Source organism: Ambystoma mexicanum, chromosome 12, assembly GCF_040938575.1.
Source record: "Ambystoma mexicanum isolate Mex_15411 chromosome 12, UKY_AmexF1_1, whole genome shotgun sequence".
NCBI lineage: Eukaryota > Metazoa > Chordata > Amphibia > Caudata > Ambystomatidae > Ambystoma > Ambystoma mexicanum.
In genome coordinates this window covers 559,256,392-559,282,414 of record NC_090936.1, presented here as the reverse complement: position 1 = coordinate 559,282,414, position 26,023 = coordinate 559,256,392, and the positions used below count along the sequence as shown (strand labels likewise).

Genomic DNA, 26,023 nt, shown 5'->3' with positions numbered 1-26,023 from the left:
TAACTGAAACCTTGAGAGTAAGTGTTACTTGTATTGATGAATGTCATTGCTACAGCTCTACAGCTCACATTTGCGGCTCTTGGATAGGCCTGGCTGCTCAATCACACTACCAACTTGTGTAGTACAGACCTACACCAAAGGGTGGGTTACCTAATACCAAGCAGATAAGTGTTCTGTAGTCTCACACAGTGTGACTGCACCATTTCTTACCTAACACTGCTGAACTATGAGTTTGATTTTGAAGTGGAGGATTTACCTCCATCATCATGCCGGAAAAAATGTCCTCCACTTTAACGCCAAAAATCAGTGGATTTACTGCAGCAGAATAATTGCTCACGGTAAATCAGCCAAAATCTCTTGGAGTCCTCTGGACTCCAACAATGTGGACTAAAATCCGCATACCACCACCCGAAATCCTGTGGTAAATCTACAGGACTGATTGGAGGCAAAAGTAACTGATTTTGGTAAATATTTGGCAGATTTACTGCTGAATTACTGCCAAACTTGTGATGAGACCCAATGACTATACCTGTCGTGTGAAGTCATAACGGGCATAAGCCAGAGGTGGTCCCATGTATGTAAAATAGCGGCAAAAATGGCTGTGGACACTGAAATATTGCAGCAAAAAGGCTGTGATTTTGCCGCCGCAATCCATGTAAAGGATGCGGGGGACACCCCTACAACACCTGTACCCATTATACCATTTAAGGGGAGCGGGGCTCACCCCCGCAACACCCACTCCCCTTAAATGGTGTAATGGGGTACACCTTTAACGGGTCAAACCACAGCATTTTTGCCATGATTTTTTGTACAGGGGACATTTTTGCCGCAATTTTATCACTGCATACCCCAGAGGTAACTGGCCACGTGCTGCTTTGCTGGCATATGAGTAGTGCCACTGGTCTATGCTGTTCTGCTGGGTGGGACCTGGCATATCATGACCCCACACATTGCATATCAAAGTGGCACCCTACCTAAAACATGGTTGGTAAATAAAATAGTATTTAGCCTTTTTTTAGTTCCTGTTTGTGATTTCTTTTTAATCTTAACCATATTTACCTTATTGTGTTGCCTTGTCAATTCCTATGATGTCATCTGGCTCAAATGTCATGCAACATCACTGTCATGAGGTGACATTCTGGCCAAAATAACACAGACGTCCATGACTTGTGTGGACCATGCCTTCCTGGCGAGGGTCACTTATGGAATAGCTGCATAAAAGGGAGGCCCGGGAGGGCCTACACAAAGACATTATTCATGGTGCCCAACCACCCTCCTACTCATGGCCAGTGCAAGGAATGATGTCACTACAAGGCCCTTCCTTGCAATGGGTTCATATTTTATGTTTTAAGGACAAACCAGCGCTCCCGCCAACTGCCCACACCCATTTGCTGGTGCTGTAGAAGGAGCAGAAAAATAATGTATTTTCGATTGAACAGGCTAAAATGTTACTTCACTATTTTTAGAGCAACTGAAAGTGACATTATTTTCTGAGAAGAACTGACCTTGGAGTAACCTCGTAGGCAGAGCGGCCACATCCTTGAGAGAATCTTGAACTCTACAATGCAGTTTCCTGTACACAGGAAGTGGGGGCGGGCTGTTCTTTTTTTCATAACCACCGGCGTCTAGTGGAACCTTATGCGACTGGGGTGGTGAAGGAAGCTATCAGAGTTATCCTGTTTGCCGTAGAGGGAGGGAGACGCAGAGAACGTCTGAGAACCTGCCTGTGCATGTGAGTCTGAACTGGGATCTCTTTGTATGGGCCAAATTCTGTGGATTTGATATAAGATATCGGACAACGTCTTTTAGAGAAAGGAGCACACACACACATTCATGCAAGAGCAGGGTACCAGTCAACATTGTGCAGACTGTATCTAACCATCACCCTTCACACATTTGAAATTGGGTCATTTTGTGTTAGACAAAGTGAGAAATCTAACCTGGCACTGGGATCTGTATCTGTACCCATACAGTCCCCCACTCTTCCTCTGCACTTATCAGATATACCCTATCTGACTAATCATGCACTTGCCAAGGGTCTAGCTGCACTACCTTTTATCTTCATGTATTCATTTATTTATCCCACGTATTATTTATTCTGTTCTCTCTTCTGTCCGCACTTTCCACTTCTACCCCTCAATGCACGTTCCCCCTTTCTCCCTTTTCCTTGCACTTGCGTGCTCTTAATGTGACTGGGCCTAGTAAGATCGTATTTTTGTTCTCCCCTGTTCCCCTCCCTTTGATTGGTCGCGCTCTGATACACTTGTGTATGAGTGTGATATAAATAAAATATCATATCAAACAGAATTTGTTTGAGAAACACAGAGGAAAGATATTAATGTAAGGTCTTCAAATGTGCAGAGCTATGTATGTAGTATCTCACTTTGTTTTTCTTTGCTAGCAGGGATGGATTGGCCACTAAACAGGTCGTGCTTTCGTTCGGTGGGGAAGCAACATGGTTTCGGGGTATCTCCCTTCATGTGTACTCCCTTCCTCCCCCTCCCCCCTCGCAAAACAAGGGCTGCCAGTGAAAAACATAAAAACACACATTAGCCGAAGTAAAAGGCCTGTGAAACTTTCTGAAACACCTCAGTACAGTCATTAGGGTAAACAGAGGCCAGGTCACTACTCACAGGACAGCTTGCTTACTGATCACATTGCAGATCACATGTTCAAGCTCAGGAAGGGGGAATTCGTTTTTTCTTTCTGATTAACAATGTCTATCAACACCATTGCCTTAAATCATGCTAGGGAGCTATATATAAAACGATCTATTAACATATCTGCTTTTTTTACTAAGGCTTGTGCACACTGTCTTTCGATGGCAATTCAGAACCACCTATTTGAGAGAGAACATCACTTCATTAGACGCAGCCGTTGTCTTCTCTTTTGTGGCAGTGCTTCTGATCATAGCGGTGTTCACAGTGGTCTATGGCTTGAACAATTTAGAAAGGTTTTTGAACTGGGTTTGAGTGCTGGTGGACTCCTAGTCTGCCCAGGTTTGCTATACACATGCTCATCCCTTGCTCTGCCGCTCCTATCTCCAGCTCTTAGATTCCAACCCACAACGTTGAGCCTCCCAATCGTGTCTCCTAAAGTGTGCGAGAGAGGCATCATGTTCTCTCTTTTTCTGCATCCCTACCTACCTCTCTCCGTTCCTTGCCCTCATTGATGTTAGCAGACTTATGCATTATTTTTGGCACTTCTGTGATGGATCTGTTTGCCAGCCAAGATACTACCGTTAAAATTTTGTATGCATTCCATCAGTAATCTTGATTTCCTCTTTCTGGCAGAGGGTATCATGTTTACCGCTCCTCGGTCTGATGTTATTTCACCAGAGTATCTGTGCCCCCTTTTTGTCCCTGTTAATCTAGTCTTACCAATGGCTATGGGTCCGATTCATGGAAAAATGCACATAGATCCCGAGCCTGCGTGCATAGGTTTTTCTGCGTGATATGCGTATTCATGGAATTGTTCTCACCTCTGTGGCGTCATTCCTGTGCGCAAATGTCTGTACGCCTGCCTTCGGGTTATGTATAGATCGAGTGGAGTGCTTTGCGTGGGCATTTCCCCAACAAGAGTTTGCGTGGTCAAATCCATCAATACGCTCGACTGTGTGCGTTTGTGGGCATGTGATGGACTGCCTGTGGGCCGTCCCTCGCAACACCCACATTTTCCCTTGTTCTTCCTCATTTTGCGCGTTCCGCCCCCTACTCCCGTCTCTGCGCAGGCTATGCCCATGCTCTATGTGGTGTCTCCTGCAAGGCACTCGACCACTCACACAGACATGCCTGCTGGTGTGAAGTCTCCACAAAGTACGTAATAGTCCCGCACAGTCGACTTCATAAAGCAACGAAAAAAGGGGTTTCGCGCGTGCTGTTTGGCACGCTAAGTCCCTATTTACTGTGCAATAAATTCCATGACTCGGCCCCTATATCTTTCAACCTGAATGTTAAGTGCATAGGTCTCAAGAGACTAGGTGTATCTATTTTTGACTATCACAATCAAAGCATCTTGCTGCTCTTATACTCACAACCACCCTTGACCTTCCTTTCAAGGTTGGTGTGTGCACAAAAAACTCTGATCCGGAGATTGTGAACCAACTCTGATCATCCAGATTTCATAGGAAGCTTTGAAGTTCGGGTTGTTGCCTTTCTTAAGCGTTCATCACTTTTAGACATTCTAGAGAGACAACTAGCTTCCATTGAGCCTAATGCCTGCTAGAATCACAAGCTGTTTTAACAAACTTATAACTGGGACCAGAGCCTGCTTAGTACAGGGTACTGTCTCTGTTGTCTCTACAAAAGTTCCTTGTTCACCAGCCCCAACACCTCACTGAAGCTGAAGGTCTTCTTATGGCCATACCCATGGCCAGGTGATTGGGAGAATGGGGTGATAGGAGTTGTTTGATGGCTGTTTCGCATTTGCTCACGTTTTTTCTGGATCATCTGCTACTGAAACTGGTTCTGGGTTTATTTCCAAAGTTGGTCTACCCTTCCACTGTACTCGTGAAATAGTCCTGCCTTCTGCTTTAGGTCTGGCAAATGGTAGCTTTAGCTGTCTGCCATTCCCTTTGCAGCAGTACAGAGAAGGGCCATGGTGTCAATCCGCTTCTGTAAGGTTCTGTAAGAGTGCATCAAGGTGAAAGCGCTGTTATATTGCCAGCTCTTTCCTAGATGCCAATGTAACTGTGTAAGTTGGAGAGCATTTTGTTCAATGCTGTTTTTATGAGCCGATGGCCATAGAGCATAACGAGGCACCCAATATATGAAACGTACCTGCTACGTGATGCAGAGAGGGACTTTGATAAAGCTATTGCAGCGTAATTAATGCAATATGTGTATGGGTGCCTCCTTGAAACGTTAGGACAAGCCTGACAACGGAATCATTTTCATTGTGTGTCAGATCAATTCTATTCAGGTTGCAATTAAGAGCCCATGTTTTCCACTTTGACCAATTTTACACATAAATGCAGGGATCAATCAATCCGTTTCCTGGTGGTCAGTCATAATTTCGAAAAGAAAAATTCGAAAGACAATAATGTCGAAACAATAATATCAAAAAGAAATATCGATTTTTTTTTATTATATATTTATTTTGGGGTCCGGGAATAAAAGAAATGGGTAAAACAAAAAAAAATTAAAAAAGGGGATTGGGGGGGGACCCCCCCCCGAATAAAAAACGTAATAAAAAAAATGTGACTTTTTTTGATATTTTTTTTCTCGATATTTTGACTTTCTAAATTTTTGTTTTCGAAATTATCACTATAAACCCCGTTTTCTATCTGCATTTATTTAAAAACAAACATTAAAAAAGAAATGGAAAATAAGGGCTCTGCTTTGCTAGCCAAGGACTCGGTCATGCTTTACAGACCAATGTATGTTCGGAGGGGTGCATGGGCGTAATTTTAGGGGGGGCAGGCCGTAATTCTAGGGGGGACAGGGGTGTTTGTCCCCCCAACTTTCATGGTACATCATTTTGTCCCCATTAATTTGGCTGGGGCACCTTTTTATCAGATGTCATGTCTCCCCAACATTTTCAGCAAAGTTACTCCACTGGAGGGGTGCATGGGGAGCAGAGAGCAGGAAGGTGATTTGTCTTTGCAGCTCTTTGAATGGCTGAGTGGACGTGGATCTGGTCATCAGTAATCATAGGATGAAACCTTTTTGATTAATGTCCCAACACTGGATTTTTATAAGTCCTATGTATTTGTGTGGAGGTAGAGGGAGGGAGAGAGAAGGAGAGCTGGGGAGATGTGGAGAAAGAGAGAGAGGGAGAGAGAAGAAAACAATAGAAATATTCATGATCTACTGAACCCCATCTACATCCGCGCTCCTTTTAAGTTTCCCAAATATAAAAAGACCGAAGGCCAGATTCTCAAATCGTTTTTTTGGCGCAAATTAGAAGACACATCTCCTTATTTGCACCAAAGAAAGGAGCAGCCCAATCTCACGCAGGTGTCCTTTTCCCCATATTTGCACAAAGGAGTGGGCATTTCTGGGCATTTAAAAGCGCCTCCCGAATTCACAAACAGGATGCACTTTTAAATGCTTAGAAGGGATGGTCATCCCCCCTATTCTCCTGCATCTTTTGAAATAGGCACAGAGAGCGGAGCAAATCATGGCAGTTATTAACTATAAGTAATTTAGTGCGCTAGCACACTAATGTGCGCAGAGGCGCGCACAGGGGGAGGCGCAAATCATGGCAGTTATTAACTATTAGTTATTTAGCACGTTCCTGACACCAATGTGCGCAGAGGGGCTGGACAGCGCATCTTTACTATTGTCGAGCAACTCCGGAAAATCTTATGTCATCTTTGCGAATAAGCTGATCTGAGCATTTAGTCAATGAGTGCAAATAAAAAGACGGAGTGCATTGCCTGTGCTCTTTTCATTTGCACTGATATTTGAGAATCTGGCCTTCTGTGTCTCTAAAAGCTGCGATTTATAGTATGTGTGTAAATGGGGCTTGTCTTGTGTGTCCCATATTTTTTTAGTAAGAAGTATCCTAAAGAGTACCCCATTTGTATTGAAGGTTAAAACACAGCTTTGTGTGACCGGCTCTAGCCCAGCTTCTTGAGCTCCTCATTACGGACATCCGAGCACTAACTTGATTTGTTTACGTATGTCACTGGGTTTTAAAGAACGCTCTGCTATCATTTGTATGAACTGTGCTGGCGAATCCGAAAACATCTGCCGCAACACTGTAGGTGCCTTTCCCCGGCTTACTACGTGTGAGAGAAAAAAATAAAATAACCAACTCAACCCCTTTCGGGGAAGAAGGCACCGAGACCCGGCTGCAAGAGTTCAAAGGATGGTTTATTTCTCCAGCTAGGAAATAACCCAAAAAAACTCTTCCAAACATTTACATCATACTCATATATATATCAATTAAAGTAACTCTAACAAAAAGGGCTAAATGGACCCGATTGTCCAGGCGGTGTGGTGCTGTAGGTGTGGGTGGCATCTCTTCCTTCTGGTTGGCTGAGTGGCTGACCAGATGACAGACGTCAAATATCTTGTGCTCCACGCAGGTCAGGGTCCGGTCACTGTGGTCACTACCTAAGCTAATATGTTGCATTCGAAAAACACTAAATAACAAATTATCTAAAACATTTTATGCTACTTTTCATATTTCTACACAAGTTACACATAATAATTATCGTCAGTACAATTGGGTCATTCGTGCCTTTAATTAGAGGCCTTGACCGTTATTGTGCATGTAAAAAGAATCAAGCTGTGTTTCACATATCTCCTAAACTTCAAACCTATTAGTATGAGAAAAAACATATATTGTAGTAAAATGCTTAAGGTTAGTAGTGGGTGTGTTGGGTGGGTTTCGCAGCACAGGCGAGGGTCTGGCACTTGAAAGAAATATTTTACAGGGAGCGCAGGGTCAAGATGGCAATAAATTGTTCTAAATGGGGGTGGGTAGCTTGCACGTTTATGGGGGCGAACAAGCAGAAAGTGCTTAGCTCATCCTGGTTCACATGCTGTTTCTCATGCTAGCAGTGATCTCAGAGGAAGAAAACTGTATCATATTGGTTGTTGCAACTTTCTCCGTCTTCTGCGTGAGAATGGGAGCGCAGAGCTTTCCTTCGCAGGGGGAGTGCAAGGGTGGGGGCCAGCCAGCTGCCTGCGTGCCTTGTGTGTGTGTGTCTCTGTCCTTGGCTGCTGCGGTGGAATGGGAGCTGAGCATTGCTGTACTATTGCAGTGAGGCCTGTTTACCCAAGATGGAGTCGAAAGGGGGCACAAAAGATGGATGCCCCGTGTCCTACTCAGTAGTCCCATCTATGTAGCGGTCAACCGTGGTTAACTTTACATAAGGGCAAGGGGCAATCCCACTACCGGAGGCACGTGGTCCAAGCCTTATACTGAGGAGTGTACGGCGCGAGGGGGCCTGGGGACCCCTCACTCCCATACATTCCCCCCTTTCGTTGCATCTAAAGTAACAAACTACTTACCTCGTTCTTTCCGTTCTCCCTTCGGTAGCGTTCAGCTTCAGCCACAGCCTCATCCCAAGCAGGTGTACCCTTTATTGGCATCCATGCTTTGCACACGCTTCTTAAGCTGTTACCTCTTCTTGCGTATTCTTCTGGGGTGACCATTAAGTATATCCCACCATCCCCATCTAAATCTATCCAAACCTCGTTATACCACAGCAAGTTCTTTGGTTCTTTAATGGTAGTGTGATGTAGACTATCGACCACATCCCCATACTGCCTATAGATAGCAGTCATTCTATACCGCGGTTTGTGGTGTAGTCTCCAGTTTGTACTTGGGCATCTATCATGGTAGCCACCGTTGTTTGTCGGCCCACTGTTACCATCATCATCGCTGAATTAGGCATATTATTTTCACAGCATCTTAGTCCCAGTTGGCACACACAGAATATTAGGAGAAGAAAGACAATAATGGGAATGAGTATCTTCGCTGCTATGTTCACCCATGATGGTATCCAGCTGAACAGATTGTCGAACCACGTGTTGTTGTCTGCTCCACCTTCTGCTCTCATTCTTTCTCCTAAATTATGCACTGCTGTTATCATGTGTGACAGTGTCCTGTTATCAGCATCTGAAGTTGGTACGAACGTGCAACACGCCCCCCCAATTTATTTGCAAACACCGCCGTCCATCGCCGTGATAAGATCTAAGACATATCTGTTTTGCATCGTCATCAGGCGCAGTGCACGGAGCTCTATTTTTATGATGTTGAATCCTTCTTCAGTGTCGTTAGCCAGCTGGATGAGCTCCCAGCGTGTTATCTGCAGCCATTTCGCGTTTGTCCTTGCTTGAACGGCTGGTGCTAGAAATGATGCAAAAAATGTCTCTGCAGATGAGAAAAGCTTGTACTGCTGTGGGATTTCAGCAAGGAGTTCTGACGATTTGGACGAAATATAATTGGATCATTTGCTGCGTGACAACTTGGTTCTCAATGTTTCTTCTGACAATAGTTCGTATGCTGGGGGCTCCGTGATTGTCTCATCGTGCGCTGTCAATGGTTCAGCCGATTGCCCTGCTGCTGATATGTCAGCCGATTGGCCTTACTGTAAACTGAACGTGGCTCTCTGGTATCACCATTAGTGCTGAGTGAAGTGTGGCTAGGGCACAAGTGCCCCTCCAGGATGCTGGGAGATGCAGGTAAGCTTGTTTGCCACAGATCCAGTATATGTCCATTAATGCAGCAGTGCTTTTTTTCATATCTGGTATTATTAAAGTCTTATTGCACTGCTGTGCGGTTCCCATATTCACCTTCCCTTCTCCATGGAAGCAAAGTTTGTGCGGTATTTCCCTTTGAATCTTTATGGGTCTCTCCAGGGGTGTGACCCATGTCAGCTTGGTGATATGCTGTGACCAGATGGGGATGCACGTTTCTTTTGCCCACTCGTATGTTTCGTCTGGCAGCCCTCGAAGCCCCTCAGCTTTGCATTTAATCGTTTCATCATGACACTTGTCATCTGCATACCTTGTCCCTTTTATGTTGAAAAATGGCTCTTGGAGGCAGATTACTCCTTGTCGTCTGCTGGTGCATGTTTGTTCGTTTTCCAATTTTTCCATGGCGACTGTGTGTGCCTGAAATGTCTTTTTTATTCTACACAGCATCAGATGAATCAAACATTGGGCCTCAGACAAGGGTATTTTCTGTGGAACTAACATTTTTGGGGTTCCAGTTGCATGAGGAATAAGTGAGCACACGTAGCAACTTCATTACTTGCTTGCTTTGCTGCGGCGCTCATGTCTGAAAACCATTTATTTGATTGGTCAGGGTGTCAGGGGTCCTCTATTTCATCTAACTCCAGATTGTGATAAATATCATATCTGTTTTTTCCCGCCCCCCTTTTCTCCTCCTTCTTTTGTTTTTTAATTGGGTATCAACTCGTTGATATTGCAGCGGGAATATTCTGGACCATGCATCATCAATGTTGTTCATGGTGACATGTGTGTATTCAGTAGTGGTTTCTGGTGCCGTGTGTGTGTGTATGCTTGTATTTCTGGAGTTAGTCAACCAATAGTAATCGTCATTTACCTTCCATCCAAGCTCTATTTCCTTAGCCATAGTATTACTCAACAATGGAATAGCAATTTTGTTCACGTGTAATTGTACAAAGGGTGGTGTTGCATTTATGCTATTTGATTCAACATTATAAGTGTCCTTCAAAATGGTTGTTACTCCAGTCCATATTAGTTTAGACCCTGGTTTTGTCATATTAGCCCCACTCCCCCCTTTGTTCATTTCATTTGCCACAAATAAAACATTATACCAAATAAAATAAAACATAATTATTGCAAATAGTATGGCAGCATATTTTATAACGCATTCCACATTACTTAATCTACTGGCCCTAGTGGCTTCCCTATTTCTATCTAACATTTCAGCCTGCTCAGCCGTTTCATCGCATTGGCTCATGTTGAACCTATGTGGGCGAGACAAATTCGTGAAGTCATCATGAAAAGAAATATATTTGCAATTGTTCATTCTTTTTCATCTTTTTGCTCAATTAGGCATTTAACAATTTCTTTTCATTTATCATAAAAACAATGAAGAAAAATAGAAAAAATAACACGATTCATATGAGATTTAAAAAGAAAAAAGAAAAAAGAGAGAGAGAGAGAGAGAAAGACAGAATATATAAAAAACATTTTGCTTTTTCACTATTCTTTCCCTGTCTTAGTTGCAGTTTTCATCGTGTCAGACTGTGTTAGCGGTGCCATCCACACAGTCTGCTTCATTTTGAGGGAGTGTGACACTGTGCGCCCTTCTCACGTCCGATAGGTGCACCCAGTATTTCAGTCCCTTCACTTTAACTGCAGTTGGAGTGCTGTACACCACTGTGTATGGACCATGAAATCTTGGTGAATTCCACCTTCTTACAAAGCTTCTAACATAGATGTGTTCCCCTGGCATTAATGGCCCCTCCGGGCTATCTGCTGCCGGCATGGAGGTGTCTGTTTCTACATCTTCAGTAAATGGCAGAGCAATTTGTTTTGCTATGCTGCGTACTGCGCGTGTTAGCTGTGATAGGTATTCCTTAAACTCTTCCCCCAGCACTGTGGCAGCCTTGTGTGAATCAGACGCCCTCCTAACAGGAGAGAGAGGCGTGTGCATTCTTCTCCCCGTCACGATTTTGTGCGGGCTCAAATGGTGATCCTTGCATGGTTGATTCCTGAGTTGGAACAGTGCTATGGGCAGACAATATACCCAATTTTTTTTCAACGTGCTGCATAATTTCGATAAATTGCTTTTGAGCAGCCCGTTGATCCTCTCCACAACTCCATTGGCCATTGGATGATAAATCGAACATAGTTTATGTTTCACCCCCAGAAGGGAGGTTACTTCTTTGAAGAGACAATTCACAAAGTGCGTGCCGTTGTCTGAACGGATCACATCACATATTCCCCACCGTGAGAATACTTCTCGCACAAGGAACTTGGCAGCACATTTTGCATCAGGATGGGGACAGGGGCCCGCTTCCACCCACCGTGAAAAAGGGCATACCACCACAATCAAGTATCTCGCTCCATTACATCTTTCTGCCATAACGGCATAGTCGATATGTAGTTCTCTGAATGGACCTGTAGGGCGTGGCAAAGTGCCACGCAGAGTTCGTAATGTCATTCCTGAATTATAAGTTTGGCATGTAATACATTCAATCACAAATTTAGACAAGTATTCATGCAGATTGGGAACAAACCAATCCTCCTGAATGTCTGAGGCGATGTGTTGTTTTGCAACGTGATCTGGGAAATGCAGTTGTTGGAACGCTACTTCTAATAATTCTACAGGCATCACTACCTTGCCTGTCGTTTCCTGTCTCCAAATGAGATCTGTGGTTGATTGTTTACATCCTCGTTTGCCCCACAACTCCTGTTCTTCCGGTGGGGCCCTTCTCTGGAGTTCAATCAATTGTGCTATGGGCGTGTTACTGTATGCTTCTGCTGGTTGTTCTACTGTGGCTGTTTTTACAACGTACTCTGATGTTGGTGTCTTATTGAAATACGAGGCTTCCTTCGCTGCTGTGTCGGCTACACGTCTGTGTTATTGGTATGGGCTTGGCATTTAACCACTGCTACTACCGATGGCTCTGCTAAAGCTTCTATTAGTTCATTTAGGAACGTGGCATGTTGTAGGGGGGACCCGTCTTCTCTTCTAAACCCTCTCCTTCGCCAGCGTGATAGGCCTGAATGAACTGTGGTGGTGACATAAGCTGACTCTGAACATATTGTTACGGCACAATCTTTGGCTGTGTGTAACGCACTGATTAGCGCAGTCAGTTCGGCTGCTTGTGCAGAGTAATGTGAGGGGAGGCACTTTTGAACAATCACTTCGTATGTGTCTTCTTCCATGCGCATTACTGCGATCCCCACATGTTTCTCTCCTGTCTCTGAGTTTATGGATGCTGACCCGTCTATGAAATAGATTTCTCCTTCTGTAAGGGCATTTTCTCTTGCTTTGGGAATGTCATCGCCCTCTCCCTCATACGTGCTACAATCGTGTTCCTGTAAATCCACAGTTGTGCATGGCTCTGTATTGAATGTGGCTGGGTTCACTGTCTTGCATCTGACCACATGTACATTTGGACTGGATATTATTAGTTCATAAGCAGATTCTCTCTGTGTTGTGAGAGTAGATTTTGATCTTTCCAAGATAGCAAATAATGAATGTTCCGCATATAGCGTCACTGAACATCCCATTACGATCGTGGCACTTTTCTCAATGGGGAAGGCCGCTGCAGTGAGGGCCTGTTCGCAAGCAAAATGTCCCTGCATTACTGGGTCTAATTTTCCACTGTAGTACGCTAATGGTTTGTGGCCTAGCGATGTGTTTTGTGTCAATACTGCTGTCATCAATGTTCCATTGCTCTGTGAAAACAGGAAAAATTCCCTTTCATAATCTGGATTTGCAAGGACTGGGGCGTCTGCAATAAGGTCTTTTAATAGAGAGAATTGGGCAATTGTCTCAGGTGTCCATTTTATTGGGGCCCTGTTCTTCTGTGCTTCCTTCAGTGCTTGTAGCATTGGCCGTGTGTATGCTGCATAATCGAGAATCCATGCTCGGCAATAGTTACATATGCCAAGAAATTTCTGCATGTCCTTCACTGTTTTTGGTATGATAATGTGTCGAATGGCAGCAGCTCTGTCTGGTAGTATTCTCTTTCCATCTTTAGATATTTGCTGACCGAGATATACAACGTCTGCAAGGCAGTATTGTAACTTTCCTTTGTCCACCTTGTATCCCTTGGCAGCCAATACGTTAAGCAGTGTTATCGAGTCTTCTCTACACTCTTCTTCTGTTTTGCTGCAGACGAGTAAATCATCTACGTACTGTATAATCGTGCTCCCATACATCTATGTTGCCGATGTCTTCTCATAGTACTCTGTTAAAAATGCTTGGGCTCTCGCAATACCCCTGTGGGAGTCTGCGGTGTTCATATCTGCTGTTTCCTAATGTAAAAGCTGTGAGGTGCTGTGATTCTGGTGCAAGTGGCACAGAGAAAAAGGCATTTTTCAAATCAATGACAGTGAAGCAAGTTGCCTCTTTTGGTATACTGCACAATATTGATGCCGGGTTAGGCACTAATGGGAACTCTTTTTGGATGACGTCATTGAGTGGGAGGAGATCCTGGACCATTCTCCACACCCCTCCTTTCGCTTTCTTAATCGGAAAAATCGCTGTTTTGCATGGGGAAGTTGATGGCACTAAGATACCTTGGCTTAGGAGTGCATTCACTGTTTCTCTAATACCTTCCTCTGCTTCTTTGGATATTGGGTATTGTTTCACTCTGGGTGGGAGGGCACCTGGTTTCAGTTTTATCTTTATGGGGGTCACCTCATGCAACAATCCCACATCGTGTGTCCCTGTAGTCCAAATTTCAGGTGCTACCCTGGCCATGTCTTCCTCAAATATTGTCAGTGGGACCTTTATGTTAGCCATGAGTGGGTTGTGTATTTCTCTGTATTGGATCATAATGTCACATGGTATGCTTATTTCCATTATTATTTCTCCATCCCCCTCGTAATCGGTAAACAATTCTTCATAAGTTACATCTTTTAGCATTATGTTTGGCTCTATACATAGCACACTTCTCCATTCGCGTCCCTGCGCGTCCAGGCCTATGACCACAATGCGTTTGTTGGAAACTTGAACTGCCTCAATGTCTATAGACATAATTGTGCCTGGCACTACATCTGTTGGTGTGATTGGGCAGAATATGAAGTCTGATGGTATTCTCCACTCTTTTTGTGTTATTTCAGGCACTACTCAGGCTAATACCTGTATTCCATAGACAAACATGTCCATGTCAATGGGGATCCCTCTTACTGCAACTTCCTTTGTCATCGTGCTTATTATCAGGAGTGCTCGTACGGGGCATACCCCTGGCGTCGAGCACAGTATCCCTCTTTCAGTAAAGGTTATGGTCATGTTTAACTTACTGAGCAAGTCTCGTCCCATCAAATTGATTGGCGCGTCTTCGTAATACAATAAGGGTGCGCACACTGTTTTTCCCCCTACTGTTACATCAAGATATTTTGTATAAGGAACTTTTAAACCAGCCCCAGAGAACCCCTGCGTCTACAAATTTCTTCCCGAGAGCTGAAACCGCCCTTCTGTGAGACCTGATTTTTCTGCTCCAGAGTCTACCATAAAGATAAACTGCTTGTTTCCTATCTCTGCCGCCACTAGTGGTTCCTCATTTGCACTTTGTGTGGTGGATAGGACTGGACACGCAAGTACTCCCTGTGGGCTGTCCTAGTCTTGGTATCTGTGCTGACCTGGCACTGAAAAAACATTGTCACCTACGACCGTTACGCCACAGAATGGTGCAGGGGCACCGTTTGCGGCCGCTGCAAAAGGGTTATTGTTTATGTTCCCTACTGAGTTTTGTCTTGCCATGGGCTGTAGTGCACTTTGTTTGCTGTTGTGGCTGTTGCTGTTGCTGCTGCTGTGGGGCTGGCTGTCTTTGTTACATTTGGGGGTCATAGCAGTACTGATCTTGTTGTCCCCCACTCCCCATTGGAGCTCCACAAGGACTACCTGGGTGTGGGCAGCCCCACCCCTGTTCATTGTTCATGGGCTGCTGCTGCCCCTGAAAATAACCTGATGGTCGCATTCTACAATCTCGTGAATAATGTCCCCACCTTCCACATTTCCAACATGACCCCTGTTGTCCTCCTCTTGGTCCTTGCCCACCATACCCTCTGTTTCCCATTCCTCAATATCCTCCCCTCTGCCCACGGTACCCACCTCTTCCTTGGGCCGGCCTGTTCTGCCAATGTGATCCTTGGCATGGCTGTTCCTCTCCGTTCCACTGTCCTTGGCCCTCTACAACCCACTGCGCTGCTATCCCAATGGGTCTTCCTCCTGCGTTTTCCTCTCCTTCGTTTCCTCTGTCTGCGGTTACACTGGCAGTAACGGCGGCGACCTTCACTAATTTTGTCTGCATTAATTTTGCTTTGTCGGCCAGCCTCTTTTGTGTGACCTCCTTTTCTTTCTCTTTGATCCTCCTCCAATGGTGTACAATTATGCTCTGAATTTCAGGCCACCCTTTGGCTTTGATCCCAGCTATTTTGTCCAAGGCCTCCTGCACCTCTTTCGGCAACCCCTTTTTAATGATAAAATAAAATAAGGCTGTTGATTGATTCCATGCCGTACCAGTTTCACTTCTCCATAAGTCTTGCACTCGCAAAATGAATTGCGCAGGATCCTCGCTCTCCTCCATCGTGCACTGCATCACTTCATGTAAATCTGGAACGTCTGGAAATGCACGCCGCAATGCATCCCACACTTGTGCTCGAACATTATTGAATAGTAATCCATCATGGTGATCACAGCTCATTGTTACTCCAAGGAACCCTGCCCTTTCCCAGATTGTGTCTGCTTGGTCCCCATTGCTGATACTAATAAGCTTTTCACATCACCTATAGCTAACGGCACGCCTGCCGTGTTCTTCTCAAATACATGTATCTACTTACCTGCTCCTCCCGTCAGCGGGGGGAGGAGTTCTAACAGGTTGTTTTTGTCCATTTGGGCCCACGGATATAATTTGGCCTACGTGCTCCTTTATGTATCAGTGGCATTTGTAGTTTCTGTTTCTTTCCTGTTTTGCTCGTTCTCCGTTTTTTCGTTTTACTTACGAGTATGTTTCCTGTCCTCCCTGTTCGTTGTCTTAATCTACCTTGCCATAATGGTGGTGATAGTGTGTCTGGGTAATGGCAGTTTGCAGTGGGGAACCTTCTGCGGCAGCTGCCTCTTCGTATTCATCTAAATCATCCCATACTTCTTCTATCTCTGTCTCTAGCTCGTTATTATCCTCCCAGTTTTCCTTGGGTTCGCTTCCTTGTCTTTCATCCAGATCTCCACTTTGTTGACTCTCCGGTGTGTTTGGGCGTATAATTCTTACTGTCTTGTTATTCAATTGGAACAGGAACTGTCCTGACTGCCACTCTTGTTCTTGTCTTTGCTGTGATGACGTCCCTTGCGATGCTGTAGATTGCCCTGATACCGAGGCTGCTGGGGTTGGATTGCTTACTGCCCCTATCGGGGGTGTGAGATCTGCCAGTGACAGCGGGGGTACCTCCCCCTGGCAACATTTGCCCTTTGTCACATAGAGCTCTTAACCGCGTTATTTCCATTTGTGCGTGTGCTAGCTGGCGATTTAAAATGCCTGTTAAACGTCTTATGTCCACAGGAGGCGCACTTGTGGGGCCGTACAGGCCTCCTTTGTCATATGGTGGAGGCTCGGGGGCTGTTGCCCTGCCCTGAGCAGTGGGGGTGGGTGGTATATACAGGGGTTCACTAAACCCTACTGCTGGCCTGGTCATTAAGGGATAGATTTTTGTTAATTCGTTCTCGGTTGTAGTTGTTAAGCACTACCATTTTGGTGTCCCGCTTACTTCTTCAGGTATTTTCTGCTTTTCTATCATTCGGCTGGTACCTACCTCTGCCGTGGGGGTAACTTCCTCAAACATTCGCCATAAATCTAATACTTCTCTCCGGTTCTGTAACCGTTTCCCTTTGTATCGTGCTAGCAAATGTAGTGATACTAGGTCCAACACTCTTTTGTCGAATGACCCTCCTTCTGGCCAATTTGGTATAACCCCATCTCATTTTATCTCAGTGATCCACTGATCATGATACTTCTGTATCCTGTCGCTCTATAGTGGAAGGTGCTGGCAAATATGTGCCAGTGGCGTTACTCCCCCCATGGCAATGCTTCTTTTCCTTTCTTGTGTGTTCTGGTACCCTCGAGTCCCTTCCCACCTCTCACTTGGTATGTCAGTTACAATATGTGAAAAATATGTTCTTTATCAATGCTTGCAATTATGGTATGTCACATTAGCTGTTCTTTCTGAGAGGTGTTACCTGGTCACCTCTCAGAATTTATTTCTTTGCCTATTATTCATTAATCAAAAAAGTTACTTGTACTGAAATACTTTAGTGTGTTCAACATGTACACAAAGCAGACCGACAAACATATAATCATGCAACATACACATGTACTGCCTGCGTGCGTTTGTTCTTTCCCTATTCCCGTTACTGTCCCTGATTTTTCTTCTTCCTTATTCTACCTACTATTTCGCATTCGCTCACCACCTCTTTCACCTTTGTTATGTCTTAAGATTTCTTACTTCCACGGAAAAAGAATATTCTAAAAACGACTCCGAGTCTACTCAATATACGAGACCCCTACTATTTTTCTCTTTAGCTCTATTCTGCACTTGGTCGGGACAAATGCTATGCGGTGCCGCCTTCTACCGCGTACGGCTAGGATACCACTTCTCTTCTTCTAACTTCTTACAACACCTAATGGCCATATAAAGGATAGATCAGAAAAGCCTCACGGTCACTCACACAGACCCTATTCTTAACTACCTTCCCTTTGTTTGCTAATTCCCTTCTTCCTGTATTTCCCATTACCTTCCTTTGGGGTCTTTGCAACCGGGACTCCACGTGTTCAGTCAGGTACTCCGAGGGTCGCCGCTCACGGCCGGACTTCGCTCAGGTCCGTCCCCCAACCAAGCCGTGACCTGCCTTGGTGAGCAGCCTTTTCGATCGGGTATTCAGCAACCAGGAACCCTTGACCCTTTCTTCTTGGTGTGCACAGTCTGGTCAACCGCGGAGGCGATGGTTTTGCTCGGGGCGCCCTGGATTTCGCTGCCGGGCGGTGTGCAGGCCTCGAGGCACCTCTCTAAATCACGTCGCGGGCTCACCAAAAATGTAGGTGCCTTTCCCCGGCTTACTACGTGCGAGAGAAAAAAATTAAATAACCAACCCAACCCCTTTCGGAGAAGAAGGCACCAAGACCTGGCTGCAAGAGTTCAAAGGATGGTTTATTTCTCCAGCTAGGAAATAACCCAAAAAACCCTACCTAACATTTACATCATACTCGTATATATATATATCAATTAAAGTAACTCTAACAAAAAATACTAAATGGACCCGATTGGCCAGGCGGTGTGGTGCTGTAGGTGTGGGTGGCATCTCTTCCTTCTGGTTGGCTGAGTGGCTGATCAGATGACAGACATCAAATATCTTGTGCTCCACACAGGTCAGAGTCCGGTCACTGTGGTCACTACCTAAGCTAATATGTTGCATTCGAAAAACACTAAATAACAAATTATCTAAAACATTTTATGCTACTTTTCATATTTCTACACAAGTTACACATAATAATTATTGTCAGTACAATTGGGTCATTCGTGGCTTTAATTAGAGGCCTTGACCGTTATTGTGCATGTAAAAAGAATCAAGCTGTGTTTCACATATCTCCTAAACTTCAAACCTATTAGTATGAGAAAAAACATATATTGTAGTAAAATGCTTAAGGTTAGTAGTGGGTGTGTTGGGTGGGTTTCGCAGCACAGGCGAGAGTCTGGCACTTGAAAGAAATATTTTACAGGGAGCGCAGGGTCAAGATGGCAATAAATTGTTCTAAATGGGGGTGGGTGGCTTGCACGTTTAAGGGGGCGAACAAGCAGAAAGTGCTTAGCTCATCCTGGTTCATATGCTGGTTCTCATGCTAGCAGTGATCTCAGAGGAAGAAAACTGTATCATATTGGTTGTTGCAACTTTCTCTGGCTTCTGCGTGAGAATGGGAGCGCAGAGCTTTACTTTGCAGGGGGAGTGCAAGGGTGGGAGCCAGCCAGCTGCCTGCGTGCCTTGTGTGTGTGTGTCTCTGTCCTTGGCTGCTGCGGTGGATGGGGAGCAGAGCATTGCTGTACTATCGCAGTGAGGCCTGTTTACCCAAGATGGAGTCGAAAGGGGGCACAAAAGATGGATGCCCCGTATCCTACTCAGTAGTCCCATCTATGTAGCAGTCAACCTTGGTTAACTTTACATAAGGGCAAGGGGCAATCCCACTACCGGAGGCACGTGGTCCAAGCCTTATACTGAGGAGTGTACGGCGCGAGGGGGCCTGGCGACCCCTCACTCCCATACAACACCATTCGTGTAGATATAGTTTCATCTTTCATATTCACATTCTAACCTGAAAAGACATGGAGAGTCACATCTAGGTTAAAATGTGGTATTCTGCACTCCACCCTACGCAGAGTCTGTGGTGGAAGTGGGCATATGATTAACAATGATCAGATCAATGAAAACCATATGGCACATCATCCAGGTAGGTATAAGCCATGCGGACAGCTTTCTTTTGTACCAATCTGAAGAGCTCCTGCTTTGTTTGGAATACTCACTGTTGTCTCCCTGGGTTCTTTTGCTGTTGTCACAGTATCTTTGGGAGGGCGTGAGTCTTTAACTTTCTTGGGCCCCTTTGTAGCAGAAGACGTAGATATGCTCAGCCTACCTCTATGTGTCTGAATATTATTTTGTTTACTAATAAACTCTCCCAATAGCCTAATTGAAGAGCCTTTGCTCCCTACACAGGTACTTGCTACCACCTTATGACAAACATAAAAGTGGAGCAAACTCTATTTACCTACACTTACCCTCCTCCTCTCTCCCCTCATTTCTGTTACGGCACTTGCATGCTCCAGATTGTCTCACGACCTAGTAGGATTGTCATTGTTTGACTTCTTCCAGGGACGTCATTTCACCAAAATGCCAGGGGTAGTGGAAGTGACAACACAGGAAGTGATGTCATTTGCCACACCCCAAAGTGACATCAGAGGAAGTGATGGAACAAGACATTTCACCCCCTTGACAAAACAGGAAGTGGCATCACATAGCATTGTTTCTAAGTGCACTACGAAAAATATGGTTACGATATCACTGTAAAGTGATATACATGTATACAAGAATGGATCACTATATGTATCATTAATATCAGCGCGTATAGGCCCATATTACCAAATTACTGTGAAAGCAAGCAGTCGTCCGAGGCCAAAAGATAATGATGATTTATTGTATGGCACTTATGCTTAAGTGCTTCATATAGAACAAATATACATACAATATTACCCAACCTGCGTTTGTACTCATTTATCAACCTCCGCAGGATGAAAGGGTGAGTTGACCTTGCCGGCAGTCGAACCTACAACCTGCAGATCACACACACACACATTGCAGCAGCAAGCGCGCAAACCACTGAGCTATCTTAATGGCTATAGCTATCAGAAAATCAGCCACTACAGAAACAAGGAGCCACGTGCTGCTGGCCACAGCCCAGGAGACTCAATTTAATTGTTTTTATAAAAGTGTTTTGTTTTCATTGTTTTTTAAGGGGTAGCAAGGGAGACCAAAGGGATAGCACAGGATACCTCAGGGGTCGCAGGTGCAACCCCTGGCTACCCCTAAATGATGTACCTGTCTTCTTTCCTGTCTCCCCCATCCTATACCTCCCCTCCACCCCTCCCTTGCATTCTTGTTACGGCACTTGCACAATCCGAATGTATCAAGACCTAGTAGGAACGTAATTGTTTTTGTTTTTTTCTTCCCTGTACCTTCCCCTCCCTGTCTTCATGTGCCTTGAAACACCATTTGGCTGTATAGGTGCATTATAAATACCAAATAAATAAATAAATAAATTACTTGCCCTGATTCATTACTCAGAGTGGTGCATCTTGCTATCTTTGCTTATTCTATGTTCTTTTCACAGGGGTGCATTTTCTGTAGTCTCTTTCTAGTTAGTTACTATTGTACATATTGGGCCTCATTACGAGTCCGGAGGTTACCGCCGGACTCGTATTACCATTCCGCCTCCGTGATTCCCGGAATTACCGGGCCATTACAACCCTGGTGACCCGGGAATCGCGGAGGAGGAATTCGGTAAATCCCCATTCCCATTGAGTCCCACAGGACTCAATGGGAATGGGGACAATGGAAACACCGGCACCATATTGTGATGGTGCCGGTGTTTCCACGTCCACCTGCAAGACTCGAGATCACCCGGTATGGAAACAACGATGGCGGCGGGTTTAACACCACCGTTATTTCCATACCGGGTGACTCGTAATGAGGCCCATTGTGGTTAATTAAAATATATATTTTTTTTTTGGACCCTTGATTGGGCATTCCTTTATTTTGGACTGATATATGTTCCTGATTGAGTTGCTACTGAAAGACATTCATACCCCCTCTTAAGAGTATAGCCTTTACATGGCCCACAATACAACAAGAGGCAGAGGAGTTATATCTCTTGATTTTGCCTGTTTTACCTGTATGATTGTGTTGGGTTTTGGTTTGTAGAAGTGTGAGGGCTGAGTAGGCACCTAGCTTCTGCTCCTTCTTTAACTCCTGCAGAAGTCACACTGACATGGAACAGCATCCTCCACAGGGAATGATGAGAAAAACAAGCACTGGCAAATCCAACATGTATGGCTTGTTAAATGTAAGAAGTTGATATTTGTCACACTGTGGCGACATTAATATAAAGAAATGACCCCTTTGTTCACAAGGCCAGACTTACTGACTTTCCCCTTGCTTTTTCCCTAACCCACCCTTCCACGTAGAAGGAGGCTCACCCTACTCTAGGTGTTAAGAGGGCAGTTGAAATGTATTGGGGCAGTGTAACAATGCTTCAGACAGCAACACAGCTTGTTTTTAAATATTGGGCCTGCGAATAATGGCATCATATAGGGGCATCCCAGGAAAGGGGAGGACCAACCTTCCCCTGCCATGTTCTGCCTGATTCACTGACAAAGGCTCCATGGAACTGCCCACTCTTTTGTTAGGCCCTGCAGATGGTGGCAGCAATTATATCAACAGGGGGTACTTCAAATGGGCCTGGCTGCAGAGGATAACAGAGGAGACAGGAAACCCAATAACCTTTCATATGTAACTGACAACCTGAAGCCAGCTCCCGCCTCTATGTATCAATAGCAGTAAACTGCCATGTCTGAGACTGTTGTTACTGTAGGCCACTCCGCCCAGGGACCCCATTCATAAGGTACAAGAATGTGGTTTTCAGGAGCCAGAGAGTCTGGTCTTTCAGCAGCTTCAAAACAGACCTGACGCTTTAACAGGAACCACACAGGGAGGACCATTAACCAGAGAGACTCTTTGAACACAACAGGCAACAGACAAGAAGATGGGTGGGACTTAGTAGCACAAAGAGTGAGCCCATAACTCTTTCTGCTGCGAAAAGGGTTGCGCCATATTAGTTCACAAATGCCTAACCCAATGAGCTACGTCATGCCATGTCTAATCAGGGATCAAGTGGATGGCACACATTGGTGGATGGCATCCGGACCATTTTTTTCAGAGCGTGGACATCATCTACCCTGTGTTTTTTTTTTAAATAAATATATATTTTTTTTAAATGTGAAAATCCCTCTTGAAAATAAACAGTGCCGCGGCCAGGACAAACCCCTAGTTGTGTGGGTGTGGGACCAGCCCACTTAGCCACAATACTACAAGAATCCTTCATCATGCACTGAAGAAATCTCATATTGACATTCTGCTGTACAAAACATGCTTTGTTACAGATTCTTAAGCAATGTTATTAGAAAATGTGTTCTCTTTACAAATGCGTACTTGTCCTGTACACTTTCTGCAGTTTGGAAAGATAAATTGAATGAAATGTGCATATTTCTGTTTAGGATATGTTCCCTTCCTGTAGCGTCACTTGCCATTGCGTTTTTCTGAGTCACACTAAATGTTTTTAGGACTCCGGCCCTAGATCTAATACAACTATGGCACCAGAGAGACCCTGACCTGAAAACACACTACTTTATTCCAAAATGTCCTGCGTGAAATAAATGCCCCCCTTCTGCCTACTCCCTTCTTTTACCCTGCCCATTGTTGCCCCCTTTTTTGTTACCTGCCTCACAACCTTCATTCAAGCTATCACGTCTTACCCCAACTTTTTCAGAAAAATCACTCCTCTGCAGCAACCAGTGGAAATTATAACATGACAACATCCCTTTACTATGTCCATGTCAGCCATCTGGTTTTGTATTTTTTTGGGAAAATTGGACACTCCCAGTATGTGCGCGCCCATTTCCCGAAAGAACATGTTGACGTTATTTGCTCCTCGCCGCGGCACCCCTAGGTGTAATAGTGATTACCCCAAGATGAGGGGCAGAAAGCACTGGTATCAGCCCTGAGCCCTAATAAAAGCCCTTGGGCTGGTAGTCTGTAACCAACCCTCTCTGCCCCCGAACGTGGGTGTGATAACTATAGGTAGTCGCACCCGGGGGTGTACTGGGAACCAAAAGTGGGCCGGGAAACCATTTTGAAAGTGGCCCCAAATAATGCATTTTCAGCAATCCCAACCCTTTTCCTATGGGAACATTTGGAAATACCACACAAAAGAGGCCCAGGGTGCCGAGGCCTACCGGGAAATCTTCACAGTTCCCTATAGGCCAGCCCACCCCTTTACGCACCTCATTTAAGTAAGTTAGGAAGACGAAGGAAGGTTTATTTTTTAAATGTTTCATACTTGAACTGACCTTAAATATTGTACATTCGTTATGTTTTCCTTTGTTTCTGCATGTATATGTGGCTCCATGAAGCACCATGCAATTATTTCTCTCCAAAATGGCCTCTGGTTATGGTCAGTATTCAGAAGCAGCCAGAGTATGTCTGGCCTCGCAAAGCTTATACGGAATGATGACATACTTGCCAACCTACCGATTTAGGCGGTAGGATACCGCCTTTTAAGCAGTCCTACCGCCTACCGATTTAGTGGCAACAAATACCGAATTTTTTGGCCTGGCTACCCAAGGCCTGGCACAGCATGATCAGCATCCTCTGGTGCAGAGCCGGCCCTAGGGGGGGCGAGCCGGGCGACCGCCTGGGACGCCATGCCCCCCAGGGCGCCATTAGCCCCTGCCACGCCAGCTCGGGGGAGTCTTTCAAGGGCTCCCCTGAGCTGGCGTAACGGGAGAAGGCACAGCATGCAGGCTTATGATGTAAAAGGTGCCCACGGCGGCAGGCTAACTGCTCCCCTCCGACGCGGGTGCCTTTGACAAAAGGCATCATTAGGCCGCCAGCTCGGGGGAGTCTTTCAAGGGCTCCCCCGAGCTGGCGTAGCGTGAGAAGGCGCGGCATGCAGGCGTTTGATGTAAAAGGCGCCCACGGAGGCGGTCTAAATGCGCCCCTCCACCGCGGGTGCCTTTGACAAAGGGCGCCATTAGCCCCCCACCACGCCAGCTCGGGGGAGTCTTACAATGGCTCCCAGAGCTGGCATGTTGGCAGAAAGCATGGCAGGCACCTCATTGTCATTGAATGCACCCGCAGTGGCGGGCTCATTCAATGACAATGGCCTGCTGACGCGCCCTATTCCTATCATTACCTCCTCGCCGGACTATTTTTGAAACTTTGATTCCTACATATTTTTGGTCACAGAATGTTGCCATGTATGTGATGATCGATAAATGTGTTGCAAGCCCAGTTGTTTACAACCATGTGTGTCTAGATTCTAAACACTGTTTACTGCAAAAACATTCCGGGATCAACGCTTACACTTTAGCCTATTTTGAGACACAAAAAAGTGCTTCACAGAACAGGTCAGCAAGGCTCAAGCTTAGAGAAACGTGTACTTAAGCTTAGCAGTCATATCTTGCACTGGCGGTTTCTGATGGAGTTCTGTAGTCATAAAGAAAATTCAGACTTCATATCACAAGCTTTACATGAGGCAGGTGGGCAGACCGTGCGTGCAGTGGCATGGTACTTTCCTCAAACGTTGCGACTCCATAAATTGCATTCATTTATATGATTTGCTTAAACAATGTGTAAATAACTTGCGTGATAAACACTGTTACTAAACCATGCACGTGGTAGGATGATGCATTCCCCAACAACTTACACTTTATAGAGTATGTTCTTCATTTGCCCACTCTTGGAAATCCTTAATTAACATTCTATGGTTTGACCTGGAGTAACACGTAAAGAGATACCCAGGCAAATACGCCACCAAACTTCCAAGATTGCCTGACCACACTGTGGAGACTCCCATGCATCCAACATTACATTGTGTACTAACTTACAATTCTCCAAATCTGCAATTGAAACACAACCCAATTTCCACATCATATTAGGTCAAACCTCAGCCTCCTCCCTTTTTCTGACTATGGTCCACCTAACAGGACTGCCATGTACTCTTGCTATCACAAAACATTCTTCTCCCTCTGCGGCCCCCCCTCCATGTGTACGCAGCATCACTTTCCTGGGTCACATCCTCTTATCTTCCCTGTGCTCATTTTATTTCCACCAGCAGACTGACATCTGCATAACCCTGTCGGGGGAACAGCACAATGGACATGTCTAGGCGCTCTGAAACTACTTCTGTGGTGATTTGCTGCAGTATAAAAGCAGAATAACAACATAACATATCTGCACGTTTACATATTGCATTGGCTCTCTGCGCTGGCATTGAATTAAGGTTCCCGATGCATATGGTGGTGGGAGTGGGTGGGCTGAATGACATTTCGATACTCAGACATAAGCGCACCATAAATCAGCCCTTGGTAATAATTCATATTAAGTCAAGTCAAAGAAGTTTATTTTGGATAGTAAAAATCCATAATTCATATTAAACATGTAGACAAGATAAAAAAGAAAGCTTTACGGGTCTTAAACCTGTACCATGTACACTGAGACCCTGGAGTTCTTGTGACACTTG

General features: G+C 45.1%; 1 protein-coding gene across 1 annotated transcript in view; it reads left to right on the top strand.

Annotated features, from left to right (window-relative positions):
* Positions 1 to 1,634: 1,634 nt before the first annotated feature.
* LOC138513771 (membrane-spanning 4-domains subfamily A member 4A-like) overlaps positions 1,635 to 26,023 on the top strand; it is a 509,343-nt gene continuing 484,954 nt past the window's right edge. Inside the window, exon 1 of the mRNA XM_069628863.1 lies at positions 1,635 to 1,732. The gene's annotated coding sequence lies outside the window, so the exon portion shown is untranslated. The remainder of the gene's footprint in view (positions 1,733 to 26,023) is intronic.